This window comes from Macrotis lagotis, chromosome 8 (genome assembly GCF_037893015.1).
Source record: "Macrotis lagotis isolate mMagLag1 chromosome 8, bilby.v1.9.chrom.fasta, whole genome shotgun sequence".
Taxonomy (NCBI): domain Eukaryota; kingdom Metazoa; phylum Chordata; class Mammalia; order Peramelemorphia; family Peramelidae; genus Macrotis; species Macrotis lagotis.
In genome coordinates this window covers 38,842,537-38,865,296 of record NC_133665.1, presented here as the reverse complement: position 1 = coordinate 38,865,296, position 22,760 = coordinate 38,842,537, and the positions used below count along the sequence as shown (strand labels likewise).

General features: G+C 35.8%; 1 protein-coding gene and 1 pseudogene across 1 annotated transcript in view; one reads left to right on the top strand and one right to left on the bottom strand.

Moving 5' to 3' along the window:
• The window catches only part of LOC141495412 (guanine nucleotide-binding protein subunit alpha-14), a 408,685-nt gene that overhangs the window by 241,209 nt on the left and 144,716 nt on the right, over positions 1-22,760 (bottom strand). The gene's annotated exons all lie outside the window — the stretch shown is intronic.
• Positions 13,818-14,570, top strand: LOC141495410 (copper chaperone for superoxide dismutase pseudogene; annotated as a pseudogene).

The window sequence follows — 22,760 nt, the reverse complement described above, 5'->3', positions numbered from 1 at the left end:
TTCTTTATCTGGATACAGATGGTATTCTCCTAATGGAATGAGCAAGTTCAACAAGGTCAATCATCACCCCCATGTTGCTGTTAGGGTGTACAGTATTTTTCTGGTTCTGCTCATCTCGCTAAGCATCAGTTCATGCAAATCCCTACAGGTTTCCCTGAATTCTCATCCCTCCTAGTTTCTAATAGAACAATAGTGTTCCATGACATACAAATACCACAGTTTATTAAGCCATTCCCCAATTGAAGGACATTTACTTGATTTCCAATTCTTTGCCACTACAAACAGGGCTGCTATGAATATTTTTGTACAAGTGATGCTTTTACCCTTTTTCATCATCTCTTCAGGGCATAGACCCAGTAGTGGTATGACTGCATCAAAGGGTATACACATTTTTGTTGTCTTTTGGGCATAATTCCAAATTTCTCTCCAGAAAGGGTGGATGAGTTCACAGCTCCACCAACAGTGTAACAGTGTCCTAGATTTCCCACAACCCCCTCCAACAATGATCATTATCCTTTCTGGTCATATTGGCCAGTCTGAGAGGTGTGAGGTGGTAAAAAAAAGATAGATTTTTGATCCCAAATACAGGACTAGCAAAGATCATTATTAGAATGTGGAATTTTGGAAACTTCTTGATCATTTGACCATCAAAATGGTGTTAGTCATTTTCTTTTCTCTGGATCCCTGTTAGTTCTCTAAACTCCCTTCCCCTCAAAAAAAGAAATTATACACCAGATGGGGAGCAACTGTAGTTGAATCTATAGGTCCAAGAAGTAAGAATGATGACACGGTTAAAATCCTTTGGAATTAACAATGGAGAATTCTAACCCTTAAAGAGTTTACTCAAGATACTCCCCCCCAACCAGACTTTATTGCAGGGACACAAAGTGACTTGAGGTCTTGTTAATAACATTCATATTGACTTCTGACCAAAATGGCAGAAGAGTAGTGAGGAATTTTGTTTAGATCTCCAGCATTTCCCTCAAAAACAACACAAATCAAGCCTCTTAGCAGATTTTAGATTAAAAGAACCTACAAAAGAATAGAGTGAAGCATCTTCCAGCAAAGTCTGCCATGGGGAAGCAAAGAGCAGAGATCCAGCACACCAGTTCTGGGTGAGATGGGGACTAACCTGAGATCCTCAGTTGTGAGAACAGAGGCTTTTTCAGTCTGGGCTTCATGACGGGTGGGTTGGAAACTCTAGTGCTGGAAAAGCTCCAATGTGGACGCCCAAGACCCAGAAACCAAACCTGACAAGGCTAGTCTAGTTAACCCAACCTAGCCAGCAAGGCCCTGGCATTTCCCTGAGCAGAGAACCCAGAGATAGCCTAGGGTAATCTCACCATTACCAACAACCCAGTGAATGGATGACTGATATCCCCAGTGCAGAAAGAAAGTCTCAAGTGTTTCTTATCCTGATGTCCTAAAATTGACTCAGTGCAGTAAGCAAGTCTCTAGGGTTTTCAATATGTAACGGCTTTCAATCAAGCCCCTTCCACAACACAAGACCCTTGGGATAGGCAACAAATTCCAAAGTGAATAAGAAATTTCAGAGAAGAGCAGGGTTTAATTGAAAGTTATCTTGGAGGGATTTCAGAGAAGCTTGGAAAGACTTGCATGAATTGATGCTGAGTGAGATGAGCAGAACCAGAACCTTGTACACTGAAACAACATGGGGGTGATGATCAACCTTAATGGACTTGCTCATTCCATCAATGCAATAATCAGGGACAATTTTAGAGTACCCAAGACAGAAAATATCATCTGTATCCAGAGAAAGAACTGTGAAGTTTAAACAAAGACCAAAGTCTATTACCTTCAATTTTTTAAAGTGTCTTAAGTACTGCATAATTGTGCTATCTCTAATACTGTATTTTCTCCTCAAGGATATGATTTCTCTCTCAACACATTCAACTTCGATCAATGTATGACATGGAAACAATGTAAATATTATCAGATTGTCTTCTGTGGGAAGAAGGGAGGGATGGCAGAGTGGGGGAAAATTGTAAAATTGTAAAATTCAAAACCTTACAAAAATGATAGGTAGAAACGACTATTGTATGTACTTGGAACACAAATAAAATATTAATAAGAAAACAAAATTATCTTGGAGTTAAGGAAGGACAAAACACTAGCTCAGAAAAGCAGAACAGAAGGGAGGCTACATATAAAGCTTTGGAGGAAAAATGAAAACACCAAGGAATATTGTAGCCAAACTCTAGAATTGTCAGATCAAGGAGAAAATCTGCAAGCAGCCAGAAGGAGCCACAGTCAGGATTAGACAGGACATGATTACATCAACATTAAAGGATCAAAGGGCCTAGAATGTGATATTCTCGAGGGGAAGCTTGGATTGCAACCAAGAATCAATTACACAACAAAATTGAGTATACACTTTCAGGTGAAAAGATGGACATTTAACAAAATAAGTGACTTTCAAATTTTCCTAATGAAAATACTAGAGCTTCATAGAAAATTTCCTCTTCAAAAAGGGTTCTCAAGAGACACATGAAAATGTAAATGGGAAAAAAGGATTGCTATTCAATAAGATTAAACTGTTTATAACCATACCTGGGAGGAAGATTCATATAACTCTTGAGAATGGTAAGTCTATTAGAGGGAGTATATTTAGGCTGAAGATTTGAATATGAAATGATTTTAAAAGTGGGAGGGATTATAATAAAATAAGAGGAAGTGGAAGGTAAAATGGGGTAAATTACATCACATGAAGAGGCACAAAGAACCTGTTGTAGTAGAAGGAAACAAAGGTGGGGGTTGAGAAGTGCTTGAATCTTACTTCCATTGGATTTTACTCAAAGAAGACTCATTTGGGTTAAGAAATGTATCTTATCCTTCAAATATTAAGAGAGGAATGGGAGGGAAGGAGAGACTAATAGACTGATAGAAAGGAGGGAAGGAAAAAGGGAAAAGGGAAAGAAGGAAGGAAAGGGAGTTTGACTGATAGGAGGAGGGACAGATTGAGGGAAATATTTAAAGCACAACACTGGTGAGGAGGGATAGGGTAAAAGGAAGGGAAAAAGTACAAATGGAGGTGAAATAGCATGGAGGGTAATAAAGAGTTGGTAATTATAACTGTGAGTATGAATGGGATTTACTCTCCCATAAAACAGAAGCAGATAGCAGAGTGGTTTAAAACCCAGAATCCCACAATACACGGCTTACCAAAACCATATGAAGCGAAACAATTAACAACTTTAGCAAAGTTTCAGGATATAAAATAAACCCACAAAAATCATCAGTAGTTCTATATATTTCTAACAATACACAACAGCAAGAGATAGAAAGGGAAATGCCATTTAATGTAACTATAGACAACATAAAGTACTTGGGAGTCTATATGCCAAGAAAAACTCAGAAACATATGAAAACAACTATAAAATCAGATCTAAATAAATGTGCAAATAACAATTGTTTATGGAGAGGCTGAGCAAATTTAATAAAAATGACAATTCTCTCTAAATTAGATTACTTCTTCAGTGCCATACCAATCAAACTTCCAAAAAAATCAATTTATTGAGCTAGAAAAAATAGTAACTAAATTCATATGGAGGAATAAAAGGTCAAGAATATCAAAAGTATTAATGGAAAAATGCAAAGGAAGGCGGTTTAGCCATATCAGATATAAAATGATATTATAAAGCATCAGTCATCAAACTGTTTGGTACTGTCTAAGAAATAGAGATTAGCAAAATAGATTTGATGCAAAAGAAACAGTAATGAATGACTATGATAATCTACTGTTTGATAAATCCAAATATTCCAGCTTCTGGGATAAGAATTCACTCTGGTAAAAACTGCTGGGAAAACTGGAAGATAGTATGGCATCAGCATAGACCAGCATCTCCCACCCTATACCAAGATAAGGTTGAATGGTATAGAATTTAGACATAAAAGGTGACATCCTGAGCCTATTATGAGAACAAGAATGGTTTACCTGTGGGGAAGAGAGCAGTTTATGACCAAAGAAGAGCAAGAGAACATTATAAAATGTAAAGTAAATAATTTTGATTACATTAAATTGAAGTTTTTGCACAAATAAAACCAATGCAACCAAGATTAAAAGGAAGACAATTAAGTTGGGAATCAATTTTTACAACTAGTGTTTCTGACAAATGACTCCTGGCTAAAACATATAGAGAACTCAGTCAAATGTATAAGAATACACGTCATTTCCCAATTGACAAATGGTGAAATTATATTTCTCAGATGAAGAAATTAAAGCTCTCTGTATCATATGAAAAATATGCTCTGCATCATTTATGATTAGAGAAATGCAAATTAAAACAACTCTGAGATTAGACTGGCTAATATGACCAGAAAGGAAAATGATCAATGATGTGGTAAATCTGTGACACTAATGCATTATTGATAGAGTTGTGGACTGATCCAATCTTTCTCAAGAGCAATTTGGAATTATTCCCAAAGGGCAATAAAACTGAATACTCTTTGATCCAGTAATACCACTACTCGATCATAAAAAAAGAAACACATGTACAAAAATATTTATAGCAGCTCTTTTTCATAGTGACAAAAAATTGTAAATTGAGATGATGCCCATCAACTGGGGAAGAGCTGAATAAATTGTGGTATGTGAATGTGATAGAAAACTATTTTTTCTATTAGAAATTATGAGGGAAGTGACTTCAGAAAAGCTTGGAAAGATTTGCATGAACTAATGGTGAGTGATCAGAACCAGAATAAAATTATACACATCAATAGCAACATTGGGTGCTGATCAACCACGATGAACTTGGTCATTTCAGCAGAACAATAATCAAAGACAATTCTAAAAGGCACATCAAGAGAAGTTTGGAGTTTAAATGCAAGACAAAGCTTACTATTTTCAATTTTTAAAAATTGTCTCTACTTTTTTATTTTGATTTTTATTCTTCTTTCACAACAAGATTAATATGAATCTATGTTTAGCATGGTTGTACAAGTATAGCCTATATTAGATTGCTTTCTGGTAGAGGAGAGGGAATGGAGGGAGGGAAAATATATAACTCAAAACCTTGCAAAGAAAAGATTGTTGAAAACTACCATTGCATGTAGTTGGGAAAATAAATAAATAAAATATTATTTCCGTAAAAAATAAACTACTGAAAATTTTTACTCTTTAAAGAAATAAAGCTCTTATAACCTGAAAAAAAATATCCTATTGTGATTCTTCTCTTTTCTGCAGAGAATTTGCTAGTATATCCCACTTCTAATGATCTCCATCCAGAAACAAGTAGCTGTTAACTCTACCCAATCAAAAAGGTAGAGGCTGAAAATGTGTTGCCTTCTAACTAGGGCCTAAACTTAGATTAGTGTCTCTGAAAACTAGACAGGCTTTGACCCAAATACTTTCAAATTTTTCAGAAAGTGGCAAGAAGAAAAGGAAGAGAGACAAGAGAGGACTTGTTGCAGAAAATCAGTATATTTATACTTGTTAGGATTAAAGGAAAGTGGACTGAAACTCAGAGTCTTGCTTGTTCCCCCAGAAGGTACTCAGGACAGGGACCCATATCTTATAATGTTAGAGATTGAAGCAGCTTTCAGAATCAGAAGAATCAGAAAGTAACAGTGAGAAGTTTTTTAAAAGATTGCAACATCGTAGATTTCCAAAGGAAATGCTGTAAACAAAAGCCTCTCAAGAGGAAAAGTAAATATATGAACAGAGAAGATCCTAAAACTAAAAGGAAGAATCAATACTATGTTCTCCAAGAAATTTTAGGCAAACATTTTAAAACAAAATGAACCAATTCCTGATGAAATACAGGTACCTGGAAAAATCATGGTATAAGAACTTCAGGAGAGTCAATGAGAAATAAAATCCATAAAGAAGAAATTAGTAATGAATATAGGTCAGAATTTAAGGTTTCCTAAACATAATTCAAAGATTCAATGAACTGAATATGAAAAAAATTAAATCCAAGATAAAATTTCTCTCAAAAATACTTGAGAGGTTAAAAAATTTAGAAGAAAAGATATTTAACTCTAGGAAAGTCTTTGAGAAGACAAAGTAAAGGCAACATTTAAAAACCACATGAATTTGTCAACAAATACAAGAATGAAGCAAGAATGTCCCTTTTCTTCACAATCATTTGCTATAGTTCTAAAATGCTAATAGCAGCAATATGGCAAGAAAGATAAAGGTATAAAGATAAGCAGAGGGGATAAAACTATTGGTATTTATTGATGAATGATGGTTTATTTAGAAAACCTAGGGAATCAGCCAAGATACTAAAGAGAATAAAGAGCTTCAGTTAATTTGAAATTTAAAAAATGTGAAGGATTGAATCAGTCATTATTACTCAGAATAAATGTGACATGGAGATGATGATGCCCATAAAACCTCTGAGAACATCTGAAAAGAGAGGCTGCAACTGAAGCTGCTTCCAGACTTATGGAAATCAATAGCATTGCTTTATATTAATAACAAAATCCAGACTGCAATGATAAAAGGAGAAGTCCCATTCAAAATAACTATAAAATGAAAGAGATATTAAGTACTTAATCTACCTAAATCTATTGGGCTCAATAGCTACATACATTCAATTACAAAATATCCCTTAAAGAAATAAGGAACAACTTTTAAGTTGGAGAAATAGTCATGATTAAGCCAAGGTAATTATTTAAAATGACAACTTTACTAAAATTAACTTGAATATTTATTGATCTACCCATTTAAACAAGTAAAGGGATATTTTCCAGAGGCAGAAAAAAATAAAATTCACTTGAAGGAGCAAAAGGCCTAAAATAAAGAGAAAGAATTAAAAAAAATGAAAAGAAAGAGGAAGAAACTCAGCAGTCATCAAAACCAATTGATGTTGGTTTATAATTGGAAAAGGAATAAACAAGGAAAATTATAAACTATAGTAACTGAACTTAACAATCCATTGTTTGATAAACCTAAAAAGATAAATAACTCCCCAAAATGAATTCAATTTGTTCCTGCAGAAAATGAAAAGCAATCTGGCAGAAATTAGGCTTAGATCAGCATATGAAACATATGGCAAGTTAGTGTAGTGAACTTTATTTTTTATTTTAGTTTTTTTAGTTTTTTTCAAGGCAAATGAGATTAAGTGGCCTGTCCAAGGCCACACAGCTAGGTAATTATTAAGTGACTGATGCCAGATTTGAACTCCTGACTCCAGGGCTGGTGCTCTATCCACTGCGCCACCTAGCCAGCCCAATGAACTTTATTTTCAAAATAAAAGAAATCTGTCCCATCACATTGTTCCAGAGAAGTGTTTCTAGAAGCAATCGTAGGAGAATAAAATAATATAGTCTCTTCTCTATTGGAATAAATATTGACTCTAAAACATGGGCCAGAGAGCTAGACTATCAAATGAAGCTGAACAGCTTCAGTTGCTACCTTTCTCACCAGGGTTCCTTAGGCAGTAATATCTTTCATGTCACACTTACTTGAATGATACATATTTGAAGGGAATAGCGCTCTCTCTCTCTCTCTCTCTCTCTCTCTCTCTCTCTCTCTCTCTTTCTCTCTCCATTTCTCCTTCTTCAAACAGAGCTAACTTTGTGTAAATTAATTCGAAGATGATGTGACCTTATTTATTTTTACATTCAAAAATGAAATTTAAACTTAGTCACTCCTAAGCCTAGGGTTAACATGAAATTCCTTAATTTTTTTTTCTGTCAGTCTCTATCACCATTTATTTCCCATACTCATTGTACCGCCTGCATTGTCCTATTAATATCCTTCCAGAGGGGCGGCTAGGTGGCGTAGTGGATAGAGCACCAGCCTTGGAGTCAGGAGTACCTGGGTTCAAATCTGGCCTCAGACACTTAATAATTACCTAGCTGTGTGGCATTGGGCAAGCCATTTAACCCCATTTGCCTTGCAAAAAAAACAAACAAACAAAACAAACAAACAAAACTATCCTTCCAGAATACCTCTAGGAAATGTTTTCACATCTAGTTTATGATACAAAAAATAGCTATAAGATATTATTTAAATCAAATATATTTCCTTTAACAGAGAAAATATTTTAAGGAATTCTGCTGGTTTATAGAGTTTATTAGAGCTTAAAAGATTTATGATGATGAGATACATTTGGCAAACATTTGATGAGGAAAAGGAAGACTGGATGTGCTAGGAGATAATTTTCAGCAAGAATAAAGAGTACAGACTACATTATTGCTAGAGATAAGAGATAATAAAACAGAACTAGTCTGTAAAAAGCTTTGAAGACAAGGGTCAGGAGTTAGCAAATTATTTGAGCCAGAGATATGTGAAGCCACTGAAGGTCTATAAGAAGAAAATGACATGATTAAATCAGCAGGCCTGGGAAAATATCTGAACTGTGGTATGCAGAATCATAGAGCTAAGAAAGCTAGAAAGTTTTAACAAAATCAGAGAAACACAGAATGTTTTTGTTCTTCACTCAATCAATCAACAAGAATCTATTCAAAGCTTACTGGTGCACCTGGCACTGTGCTAAGTAATGGTGATATAAAGAAAAAAAAAAACAAAAATTAGAATCCTTGTGGCTAATAATATATTACAACAATAGTATCAACATGAAAAAGTGTCTACTAAATTACACATAAAGATGTGTTGGCCACATATTGACTTAGAAAACTACACATGTATATATTTCTTTTTTTCATTAATACATCTACATATTAAAATCATATAGAAACCATCTATTCATCTAGTTCAGACAACATTCAAGAGAGCTGTGGTCCAAGAGATCTCTGTTTTACAATATAGCAGACAATCATAGCTATTGGTAAAAAAAAAATTCTAGTAAAGGAAAATATAACAGGACCTAAAGGCAGCCCATTTCACTTTTGTGTTAAAATGGTGAAAAAAATTTTCCTTATACCAAATCTAAATCTTCCTCTTTTCAACTTCTGCCTCCAGACCCACTTTAAGGGATCAAATAGAACTATTCTAGTATCTCTTTCAAATAAAAGGTTCATAGAAGTCACAATATATATTGAATTGAATTGAGAATCTTTCCAACCCATTAACTATCTCCCTCAAGTCTTCACATATACAGCTAAACATCCCTACCCCCTTCAAATAATCCCCACAAAGCACAAATTGATTCAGGAGCTACTCTGAATTGTCTCCATCTTAACAAATATCCTTCAAAAATTACATCCATAGCATTCCCTGGATTTACTAGTTTAGTAACCTTGAAACTTTAATAGTTTGTAAATTTCATTCTTCCAGGTAAATGGACTTCCTGACGCTCATGTCCTATGTCAACTGAAACAAGGAATTATTTAATTAGTACCAATACCATAAAGCTATTTTCATCCAAGGACAATCTCAAAGCACTTTGCAAGTGATGCTCAGTACATATCAATTTGAAACTGGCCCAAGATTCTCCAGCATGCAATGAAATGAATAACCATAAAGCATTAAGAATGGGTTTTACCTCTCATTGAAAATATTCTACCTCACACATGAAACATATTCATTCATTTTCTCTAGGGGGAATGAAGAATTCATTTTAAATGGAAATATTTCTAAAACCCATGATCTTAAGTACCAAGACTTAAGAAACAAAGCTAGAAATTCCCCCAAAAATGTGCTTGTACTTTTTGAGCATTGCAAATCAGTCTCAACCATCCTATGATATAGGGGCTATTTATTTAAACAGAAATTAAGTCAATATATTAAAGGTCTGTTATTTCAGTTGGTGTGGAAATATCTTCAACCAATGCTTGGCTGTGATCCATAATATGGATGCATCAGTGCATCAAAGTATTTAAGTAATCTGGTGACGGTCATAGTGTCAGAGTCAGGATTTGAACCTAAATCTATTTGAGAGTAATCCCATCAATGTATACCTCAACTTCGAAATTAAGTGAAGTGAGTATTCTATGAAAGCACAAAGTCTTAGAAAGACTTTCAAGTATTTGTATTAGCAGAACTTGTAAAGCAGTAAGGGAACTCATCAGGACTCACTTTTAGGTGAATCAAATAGTTGGGAGAGAGTAAGTATTTATTATGTCTACTATATGTCAGATACTTTGCTAGGCACTTTACAAATTTCTCAGTTGATCCTCACAACAATTATTTTTTGAGGTACTATTCCTTCTTTTTTACAGTTAAGGAAACTGAGGAAGTCAGAGGTTAAGTGACTTGCCCAGAGTCACCCAGCTAAAAAGTGTTGAAGGTATCAAATTCAGAGGCTATTCAAGTTGCAAGGGATGTTAACCCAGGTCATTAAATTGACCTTAATTTGATAGATAAGATAACTGAGACTCTCAGAGGTAATATGTCCAAGGCAAAAGAGTTATTTGATAGCAGATCTAGTTGTCCTAATTAAGATTCAAGTGCCTGAATAAAAACAAACAAGCAAAAGACCCCAAAAATTGATATTAAAAGGCCTCTCTTAGAAAGGGACAATTGGGAAGGATTATTAAATCCTTGACAACATCTAGAGACACCATCATTTCCAGGCATCATAGCTGGGTTATCAGTGCCATCAAGACCCATCTGAATGGGTAAGAATGGAGAGGACAGACATGACAGACATGCAAAAATGTTAATGCCAACTGTAGTTTATTATTCTGGTAAGAGGCATTCATCCAGGAAAAACCCTCATTACCAACTGCCAGAAAAATTGCAATATATTCTCTCTCTCTCTCTCTCTCTCTTTAAGTGAGGGGTACTTTTTGTTTGTATGTTTGCTTTTATTTTTGCAAGGCAATGGGGTTGAGTGGCTTGCCCAAGAATATGCAGGTGATTATTCAGTGTCTGAGGTCAGATTTGAACTCAGTTACTATTGACTCCAGACTGGTACTCTATCCACTATGTCAGCTAGCTGTGCCGCAATAGACTCTCTATCTATTTGTCTATCATTCATCCAATCTTTGAACTATTGCCACACTAATCTTAGGAACCTAAATTTACTTATTCTTCCACCGCTTTTCCAAAATTGTGATATAAGAAATAATTTGTTATAAATATAGATACAGTTCATCTATAAGGTTAATAATCATGTCAAAAATGAATTAAGGTCAGATTGGTATTGTTTATTCTTGATAAAGTCATGATGGCTCTTTGCTATCAACTCTTCCTATTCTAGATGATTACTAACCATCTATAGAGATAGATTTTGGGATTTTGCCACAAATTGAAGCCCAAGCTTTTGCTGACTTATAATATGCATGTTCCTAACTTTTTCCATTTAAAAAAAATGGGACAAGTACAAGTAGTACCATTTTATAATCTTAGCACACATTTATAATTCTCCAAAAAAGTCACTCAATGGTTCAACAATCACTTTTGTCATTCTTACAATACTTCATCTGGGCCAAGTGACTTGAGTTCATCAATGGCAGTTATTTTGGTTCCATCCTTCCCAGTAAAATTCTCATTACTTACAACAGAGAAAACATAAATAAGATTTGAGAAGTTCTACCATTTTTATCATCAGTCATTATGACATCTACCCCAGACAGCAGTACTCTCCATTCTTTGATTCTCCTCTTTTCCCTTTACAAATTAAAAAAAAAACTCATTTTAAGCTCTAATGCTTATTTTTTAATAATCATAATACAATTTTGTATCAATGCTATTACTTGTTCTTAGTTCATCTTCTACACATTTCCTTAAAAAAATCTAAGTTGATTTGTGACTTCTCTGTGCTTTCTTACTGTTCTCTTTAGACAATTCCCTTTTCTCATTGAATTCCTTTCCCAAACTCATTTTTGAGAGTTTCCAATTCCTCTATAGAATCTTAGATTACATATTCATTCTTGAAAATCACTTATTCTAATTCTTTCCTGAAATTTATTTTTCAAAATATCCAATATTTATTTCTGACTACTCCCAGATTTTTTTCTCTTCGAGCAGCTTTCTAAAAATGGAGTAGTCACTTGCCTTCAAGGTTTTCATCATTTCCATCCAGAAAACAGTTTTCTCTCTATTGATGAGAATCAAATTTAAAATAGAGTTTACCCTCTTTGGGGGTTCCTATTCTCTTTGAATAAATTAATTGTAAATAAAGCAATTCAAAATTGATTAGCCACTTTGCTTTTGGGAAAGAAAGGACTCCACAATATGCATAGATAATTCATTTATAGCATTCAAATACTCGATTGCATCTGTGATCTCATCCATGTGGATGGACCCTTCATTATTGAATATTAGAATTTATCCATGCTTATTCATTCTGCGGACCCTAGTCCATGCTCTCTCCTAAGTTCATCACAGATGATGCAACTACTAGGACAGAGGGGTGGGAAGGGAAAAGAGGGTAATGCTGGTGCTAGCAAGGGGTGTGTAATCCTCAATTTCTTCCAACATCACAAGTCAGACTTTCAGTTTGTCTACCTGTCATCCCTCATTCTTAATACCATGACCATCCCATCTTCTTTTCTGATTATATTTTACCTCAATAGCATCTTACATTTCAGTGCTTTGAAATTCCTTCTGTTATACATTGCCATTTAGTTCCAACATTCCAGGCACTCTCCATTACCCTCTGAGTGATAGTTATTTTTAATTCTTTGGACATCAAAGACCTATTGGTTGAATATCTGTAGTAGAAAGATAGGTCTCCATTTCCAGACACTTTAGGGTCATTAAACAAGCTTTGCAAAATCCTAAGGGTTGTAAAGTCCAATCTCTATCATTTATCTAATTTCAGTTCCATCTCACAGAATTATCCATTTGTACTGTTTAAGGTAGCTGAATAACTAGCTAGACAGATAGGTAGATGGACAAATATCTTAATAATTGGAATTCTGGACAATATACATCCTCCATGCACTTGTAGGTAGACAGTAAAGTAAAATTTTTCAATATTTAAGCCTTTTTTATTTTTTGAGAGACATTCGAGGTTAAGTGACTTGCCAAGTATCACACAGTTAGCAAGTGTTAAGATTTTTGAGGACAGATTTTAACTCAGGTCCTCCTGACTCAAAGGCCATTGCTCTAGCCACCTAGCTGCCCTTGGTTATCTTTCTTTTTTTTGAAAGATTTTATTTATTTTGAATTTACAGTTTTTCCCCCAATCTTGCTTCTCTCCCTCTACCCCCCCCCAACAGAAGGTAGTCTGTTAGTCTTTTTTTAGGTTTGTTTTTTATGGGGGGGTTGCAAGACAGTGGGGTTAAGTGGCTTGCCCAAGGCCACACAGCTAGGTAATTATTAAGTGTCTAAGGTCAAATTTGAACTCAGGTACTTCTGACCCCAGAGCCAGTGCTTTATCAACTGAGCCATCTAGCTGCCCCTATTCTATTAGTCTTTATATTGTTTCCATGGTATGCAATGATCTAAGTTGAATGTGATGAGACAGAAATCATATCCTTAAGGAAAAAACATAAAGTATGAGATATAGCAGGATTATATAATAAGATAACATTTTCTTAAAATTAAAGGTAATAGTCTTTGGTCTTTGTTCAAACTCCACAATTCTTTCTCAGGATACAGATGACATTCTCTGTCACAGATACCCCAAAAGGAGGTATTGTACCGTTCTTGGGTTTGTCGCAACAGTGTGATATCATCCTAAAAGAGGAGGAAATGAAGGTCCTCAGCACTGTTAGAAAAATTCTCTTCAACTTGTTATCTGTACTGGATCCCGCTCTCAGTGTTGAACATTTTGGGTAACTATAGATCATCCTTCAAGTTTTGTCTGATTCTTTTTTATTAGAGGGTTATTAAACAAGTTTCTTTATGTTTTGACTTTATTTTTAATGTTATTATATTTTTTCAAAAACATGCAGAGAGAAAGATGGCTTCTGTTGAAGCTGCGCCCGTGCTCAGCTGGGCCAGCGGGCCAGCATGCACGCTGGAGTTCCCAGTGCAGATGAGCTGCCAGAGCTGCGTGGACGCGGTGCAGGCATCCCTGCGGGATGTGGCAGGGATCCAGGGAGCAAAGGTGCACCTGGAGAATCAGAGCGTCCTGGTGACCACCACCTTGCCCAGCCAAGAGGTGTAGAGTCTCTTGGAGAGCATAGGCCACCAGGCTGTGCTCAAGGGCATGGGAAGCAACATGCTTCAGAACCTGGGGGCAGCTGTGGCCATGTTGGGGCAGCCTGGGTCCATGCAGGGAGTCATTCGTTTCCTACAAGTATCCCCCACATGCTGCCTTATCGAGGGGATGATCGATGTCCTGGAGCCTGGGCCCCAGGGCCTCCATGTCCATCAGTATGGGGACTTGACCCAAAATTGTGCCAGCTGTAGAGACCACTTCAACCCCAATGGAATGCCCCATGGTGGCCCCCAGGACACCTACCGGCACGTGGGAGACCTGGGAGATGTCTATGCTAATGTTGATGGAAGGACAACCTTCAGGATAGAGAACGAGCAGCTCAAGGTGTGGGACATCATTGGCTGAAGCCTGGTCATTGATTCAGGGGAAGATGACCTGGGTCAGGGAGGACATCCATTCTCCAAGGTCACTGGAAACTCTGGTGAGAGGCTGGCCTGTGGTATCATTGCTCACTCTGCTGGCCTCTTCCAGAATCCCAAGCAGATCTGCTCCTGTAACGGCCTCACCATCTGGGAAGAGCAGGGCCAGCCCCTCGCTGGGGAGGAGAGAAGGAAGCCTGCACAAACCCCTGCTCACCTTTGACCTACCAATACCAAGTCTGGCCTGAACCTTCTAGCTCACCCTGAGAAGCTCCAGGGATAGCACACTGTCTCTAATCAAGTCAAATCAGAAAACCTCCCCTCCCTTCAGGAACCAGCCATCCAAGGTGACCTTGCTCATCCATTCCAGTGCCAAGTAGGCCAGGGCACCCTACAGCAGCTTCTTATCTGTCTCTTTCTCTTCAAATTCAAGGTTTATTTTCCTATCAAACTTCATGCTTGTCTTTGTTCTTCACCAAATCCTCCCCTCTGGCAGAGGAAGAATAGCCACATCTAGCATGTGGAGCTTCTTTCCTGTTTTCTGATTGACATAAAGTTACTTTAATTTGGAAAAAAAAACATGCAGAGATAGTTTACAACATTCATCTTTTTATAAGCTTTTGAGTTCCACATTTTTCTCCTTCCCTCCCTTTCCCCCTCCCCATGACAGCAAGTAATCTAATATAGGTTATATAGTTGTTTATATATTTCAATATTAATCATATTGTGAAAGAAGAATCATAAATAGAGGGGGAGGAAACCATTCAAAAGAAGAAAAAAATCTTAGAACTTTCAAATATCTTAAATAATTTTAATGTGCCACCCAATGATTCCTTATTGAAGGAGAGAGGAATTCAATATTTCCTCTATCAAATTAAATCCCCTTTTTATAAATTAAAAAGTAAGTAAGTGATGTGTATTTTCAAGATCTGGTAATTGTAGGATGATAAATATGCAGTTTTCTGTAGGCTATCACTTATAAAACCTTGCCTGTTCCTAGTATTTATACCTTTACCAGGGATTTCCATGATATCTTTTTAAATGATTTTAAGACAATTGAGATAAATACACACACACACACACACACACACACACACACACACACACACATACCACTGTTGTAGTTCAGATAATTCTTGGATTTGTTTGCCTTTTGGGGTATTAATAAGGAACAATATGGTTTTTTTCTTCATCTTTGGGTATTTTCTCCTTCAGATACTTTGTAAACTGATTACTCAATACTCCCAAAATTGTGTCGCCTTCAGAGCAAATATTTTCTTTTACATTTGATCTAATCCAATTGCTTTTCCCTATATAAGTTCTCTTTAATGCCATTTGTACCTTTCATATCCTAGACTAAATGTTAGAAACCAAATATGGTAGCTGTATTGCCCGTGGTAGTGAATATTTTGCAGATTTCTTCTCTTTGTTATTTTCTGACATTTTTCTCCTTAAATACCTCTGACATGACCTCTCTTAATTGCTCACCCCCTTGTACTGATTCTCTTTGTTTTTTAAGGTAACAAAGCTCTTTATCATCCTTCTCTACCTGGTTTTACAGACAGTTATATTTTTGTTTCCCTTATATTCTATATCTCTTTGGTTAGAAAATAGCTATTTCCTGACTAAGTCTGTATGTGCAGTTCTACATTATATACTATGTAGTGACCTATGAGCTAGTTACTAAAGTAAACTTTTTCCTTTCTATCCAGTATTGTGTTTGAAAATTAAAGGTAAAATGTAACCCCAAGTAGTCTACTATATTCTCCAGTGGCAATAGTGGTTTGAATTCTTTGTCTAGTATTCTTCCCCTAAACGTTCTCAAACATGCCTTTTCTATCATACATTGAAGGTTAGCATGATGAGCTGAGGCAGTCTGATCCAACGCCTAAGAAACACTTCTATGTCTTGGATCACCTCTATTTCTTTCACTATCCAGGGCCACTACCTGTCATTTCCAATCATAAAGACTTGAGTCCCTCTATTTCCTTTTTGCCATCTTGATGTCTTCTCAACCACATCAAAAAGCATTCCTAAACTTCCTCTTGCTCCCAACAGAACTAAAAAAAGTTATTATTTTTATCACTTATCAAGAACTTTGGTTCACACTTGAAATCCTGGCATGATTTTTTACCAGAAATGTTGTCACTTTGGTATTTGTCCCTCCTAGGAGTCCCCATTTCTCTTTTCCTTCTTTTTTGCCTTATTTACTTTTATTATTGATACCTTTTATTTTTATATCCTTATATGCCCCTGTCTAAAAATGACCTAAAATTACCAGAAATTCAGTTTTTGTTACTTTATCATTTTATATATTAAAAAGTACCAGACACTTTTCAGAAAAAAAAACAAAATCAAACCAAAACTGCTACCTACCTAATCATGACTCTTCCATAGCTAAGTGTAAATCAAATTCAAGAGCTTACTTCTAAGATTATACTATTAAATTGGTTTTTTTGGCTTAAAAATAATCTACCCCTGTCAAGATTTCCTTGGATCCTTCTAACCAAGGTGTAAGCAAATCCTTCTCAGTTTTATGTGTGTTACTTGTAATTTGATCAGCCTATACCTTTTTCCAAGTCATTGATAAAAATGTTAAAAAGTGAAGGGTCAAGAAAATACCCTAGCAGCACCTCAGGCAATATAGCCAAAATAATAAGATGTTTCTCCTCTTTCTTATTAACCCCCAGAAGTAGTTTTTCGTTTTTATTTGTGGTCAATGACACCTTCATTCTTCAAGCTTTTTTTCCAAAACTGTGGTGTTCTCTATGTCACTGGGAGGAGATGTGGAAACAGAGAAGAGTCAAAGTCCTGTCAAATAAAACCAATAAACAAATATCTCTTAGTGTTTATATACATACATACACACACACACACACACACACACACACACACACACACACAAACACATATACCTCTACTGCAGAAATTCTTAATCTTTCCTATGCTAGAGACCCCATTTGGCAGTCTGGTTAAGTCACTGAACCCTTTCTCAGATGATGATGATGATGATAATGATGATGATGTTTGTCCTTCATTCTCAAAGAAGATCATGACATCAGGGAGGTGATGCCATGAGAAATTTGCAAATTGGATTTGAGTGAGGGGGAGCTGAAATATATCACCAGAATCACTTTCTCCTCCAAACCAGTGGCCAGATATGAACCAGGACCACTGGAGATGTCCCTGAATGTGAGGCAATCACAAGTGACTTGTCCAAGGTCACAGAGCTAGTGAGTTCAAGTATCTGAGGCTGGATTCAAATTCCCATCCTCCTGATTCCAAGAACAGTGCTTTATTCATTGCTACATCTAACTGTCCTTATTGTAACAACACATTTATTATTATAAAGAGATTATACTTTAAATAGTTTTTATTTTACCATCTTCAATAATGGACTGAAGTTCAAAGAAAGGAAGTAGCCTTTGTAAAATCTCTGGTGTTCCAAAAGAAGATGATGAATGAACCAGAGGATTTCTGGAAGAACTTCCCTTCTCATAATAATGCTTTTAAAAGTATAAAATAAAACACAGAGGATTATCAAGGAAACCAATTTCATTGAAATAGTTACAAAAATATATTCTTACAAAACATTCATGACCACTTCCTCCCAAAATATAAAGTTGTTGCTGCCCAGTTATGTCCAATTCTTCTTGACCCCATGGATCATGGCATGTCAGACCCCTATTGCCTCCACTATCTCTCAAAGTCTGTCCAAGTTCATTTTTATTGTTTCCATGACTCTGTCTTTCCATTTCATCCTTTATTATCCCCTCTTCCTTTGGCGTTCAATCTTTCTCAACATCAGGGTCTTTTCCAATGAGCCCTGTCTTCTCATTATGTGCCCAAAGTATTTAAACTTTAACTTCAGTATTTGATTTTCCAGTGAATTATATTGAATGAATTATATTTAATTATATTGATTGATTTCCTTACTGTATAAGGGGCTCTCAACAATTTTCTCTAGTACTACAATTCAAACGTACCAATTCTAGGGCAGCTAGGTGGCACAGTGGATAAAGCACCAGCCCTGGAGTCAGGAGTACCTGAGTTCAAATCCAGCCTAAGACACTTAATAATTACCTAGCTGTGTGGCCATGGGCAAGCCACTTAACTCTATTGCCTTGCAAAAAAAAAAAACACTAAAAAAAGTACTGATTCTGTGGCACTTGATTTTCCTTTTAATCCAATTCTCATAGTCATACATTGCTATTAGAAAAACTGAAGCTTTGAATTTATGAATCTTTGTCAGCAAGGTGACGTCTCGGGTTTTTAGTACTGTTCAGATTTGCCATAATTTTCCTTCCAAAAACAGGTGTCTTTAAATTTCATGATTGTAGTCACCATCTGCAATAATCTTTGAGTACAAAAAGCATAAAATCTAACACTTATTCCATTCCCTCTATTTGCCAGAAAATGATAGGGTCCATTGCCAAGATCTTAGTTGTTTTTTTATATTCAGTTTCAGGTCATCTTTTATACCCTCCTCTTTCACCCTTACCAAAAGGCTTCTTAATTCCTATTTAATTATTGCCATCAGAGGGGTATCATGTGCATATCTAAGACAGTTGATGTTTCTCTCAGCAACCTTAATCACAGCCTTTGATTCATCCAGCTTAACATTTCACATGATTTACTCTACCTGTAAAGCTAAATAAGTAAGGTAATAACATATAGCCTATGTCATACTCCTTTAACAATCTTTTTTTTTTTGACAAGACAATAGGGTTAAGTGGCTTGCTCAAGGCCACACAGCTAGGTAATTATTAAGTGTCTGAGGCCGGATTTGAGCTCAGGTACTCCTGACTCCAGGGCTGGTGGTGCTCTGCACACCTAGCTGCCCCTCCTTTACCAATATTAATTCAATCAGTTGTTCCATGTTCAGTTTTAACTGTTGCTTCTTGGTCTGCATACAGGTTCCTCAAGTCACAAGACAATCATGTACTCCCATGTCTTTGAGGGCTTGCCACATTTTGTTGTGATCCACTCAGTCAAAAGCTTAGTAGTCCATGAAGCAAAAGATGTTTTCTGGAATTCCCTTATTTTCTCCATAATCCAGCAAATATTGACAATTTGCTTTTCTGGAAATATATAAAGTACTAGAGCTAGAAAAAGAGTTGTGACTGAAGTGTGGTTCTTAAGGGACTTACAATTAACCAAAGGGAAGACAATCTCACAAATTGCATATAAGAAGGTAGAAAAAATTCGGAGTAGGTTAGATGTAACAAACTGAGATATCTGAGGAAGATGAACATTTTATCTGGGAGGAGAATGTCTCTGTTGAATTCATTCTTCACTTTTCATTTATATTATCAAACAGATTATTGTAGAAACCTCCTTTCTGATCACTTTCTGCTCTACTTCTCTGCTCCCTTTCCCATCTATTCTGTTTTGTCATATTCATTTTCTTAATGAAAAGATCTATTGTCACTCCTACCCTCAAAACCCTCTAATGGCTACCTACTGCTGGCATTCCAGGCCCTTCCAAATCTAGCCCCTCAACAATTTTATCTCTTTTTCCTCCCCTCCAACTGTGAAGCACTCCTATTTAACACTATACAGATTAAGAAACTGAAATCTGGAGAGCTAGGGGAGGCTAGGTGGTGTAGTGGATAAAGCACCGGCCTTGGAGTCAGGAATACCTGGGTTCAAATCTGGTCTCAGGCACTTAATAATTACCTAGTTGTGTGGCCTTGGGCAAGCCACTTAACCCCATTTGCCTTGTAAAAAAAAAGAATTTTGGGCAGCTAGATGGTGTAGTGGATAAAGCACCGACCTTAGAGTCAGGAGTACCTGGGTTGAAATCCAATCTCAGACACCTTAATAATTACCTAGCTGTGTGGCCTTGGGCAAGCTACTTAACCCCATTTGCCTTGCAAAAACCTAAAAAAAATATCTGGAGAGCTTAATTGATTTGTCCAAGTCAAAAAGCACAAACTAAGTGGCAGAGATGGGAGTTTAACTCTGGTCCTGTGATACCATGATCACTAACTTTTCTGCAGGACCACTCTCTCATGCTTTGCAAATAATTGTTGAATTAGTTCTCTACAATAATCCTTCTAAAAATTAAGAATGCTCTCCTTGCAATATACATTTTGAGTGAAGTTCTCATTATCCATAAAGATGAAATGGAAATCTAGATAAGTCCAGAAGATAAGTAAACAGAAATGATGGGTGAGGAACTTTTAATTCTTAGGTAGTCAATTTTAAAATCAAATAGCTCTTAACTTTTTATTAGAGATGGAGCCTGTCAAACAGGAACTCAAGAAAAACAAAAACCAGCTCTGCAGTGTTCAATGACATTTCCTTGGACTGCCCTGATAAGTACCTTTGGCTTCATTTTCTTAGGATCTTAGTTGTCCTGCTAGAATGCCCATCACTCATATACAGAACACCTTGTCCTTAATTTTCATCTCCTATTAAAATAGTCATTTGACAGAGAATTTTTAACTGTGCATGCCAATAATGGCTATTCTATCATTTTTGTATACATGATCAACCATGCCCCTAGGATTTGAGAGGTCCATGGAGGGACATGGAGAAACAGATTCTCCTCTGACCTCCACCACACAGTTCTCTAAATAAAAGTATATAAAGTATAAGTCCCCTCCTTGAGATACCATTCAAGAATTACTGCTATAAATTTAAATTCAAATAAACTCTTCAAAAGCAGTCTTGAGAGATTTTTGGATTTATTTTAGAGAGAATGATCAAGTTGTTTCAGAACTGTTTCAACTCTCTGAAAAGTAAAGGACCAATAACTGTTGGGAAGTCTATGGTAATGATTCAGAATAATTATCTTTAAAAAGGGATGCTCTCTAGGTGCATTCATCTGATAGAAAAGCAAAAGATCAGATATGCAACAAGTTTAAAGAAAATGCAGAACACCAAGACACACAAGTCAAGAATTTGTTAGAGGAAAAAGGCATGTTTCTTAGCTACAAAAGTTGGATGACTCTGTCTTGGTACCTTTAAAAACACTACCACCACAAGAACAGGAAATAAACAAACACAGAAGTCAATGATTAACTCAGAACAAGTAACAGATTAGATAATACTACTACTACTACTGCTAAAATATTACTTTCCTTTATAAATTCTCCTACTTTAATATGGCTTTCTATGAATTCTTAGAGTCTTGATATTAGTAAATCTTGTTCTATTTGAAATGCAAGCCAAATACTATGTAGTTAAATCAACAAAGCCAAACAACAAGAAGAAAAAAAGAAAACTCTCTATTCAGCATTGGCCTCTTCCAACCAGTAACCTACCAGTCTGCCCAGTTTTAATGGTTACACTTTTGTAACTGGTATAATTTCAGGATTTTTCAAACCAATATGTTAACCTAGCATTATTATTAAATACCATTGTTAAATACTATTAAACAAAGAATATTGGAGAGTATTGATCTATTATCAACCAAAATACCTAGAAGGGGATTAATTTATTCAAGACAATTCAACAATTATTTATTAAAGCCACTATTATGTCCTAAATGAGAAAAAAAGACAAAAAACAAAAATTAGCCTCTGTCCCTCAAGAAGTTTGCACACTAGGAGATTGAACACTAAAACCCCAAATCAGGAAGGCCTAAATTTAAATCAAAATTCAATTACTTAATAATTGTGAAACTCCAGGCAAGTCACTTAATTTCTTCCTGCCTCAGTTTCTTGAGTGGCAAAACTGAGATAATAATAGTACTATATTGCCTACCATAAAGCTATTCTAGATTTGCATTCTTGATATGTCTTTCCTGCAGTTTAATCCATCTATGCTCTGTTTTGTATTTAAGTCTCTGGTGTAGTAATAGAGTATGATTTGTATAGAATATTAGTAGGTTCTTTTGTTGGTCTTCTTCCTGGAGCTAGAGAAGAGCAAACAAAGAAGGAAGAAGATATGACTGTGTTGTATAGAATTTGAATTTGAATTTGAAACTATTTGAGTTTGCATTTAAGTATTCGAGACTTTAAAAGGGGAAAAAAACCTTCTGTTCCAGTTTTAATTAAAATCTATCTGTCAATTGATAGAATATTAAGCTCTTGTTAAGAGGCTTCCACTCAGTTCCACAGTTAAGATATGGGTAGCATTATTTTAAACTCTTCTTTTTAAAAAATGAGGAAGGGAAGGAAGAGTTACCATGATAAAATGGAGTTCTTTTTAGTATTGAAATTAAAGGAAGCTTTAATTTTAAATCAAATAGATTTAATCAACAAAAGTAGAGTTAGTCAAGGCAGTCATCTTCCTTCTTTGTTATAATTTGTCTTTCTCTTCTTTGTCTTTAATCCCTTCTTTTAAAATTTTAATACACTTAAAAATTTGGGAAATTAGTTGAACTGTCTGCTGCATTCTGATTTGAGTAGTAAATCACTCACATTTAGAACAATTTAAGAACTCAAAACCAAGAGCCTACTTG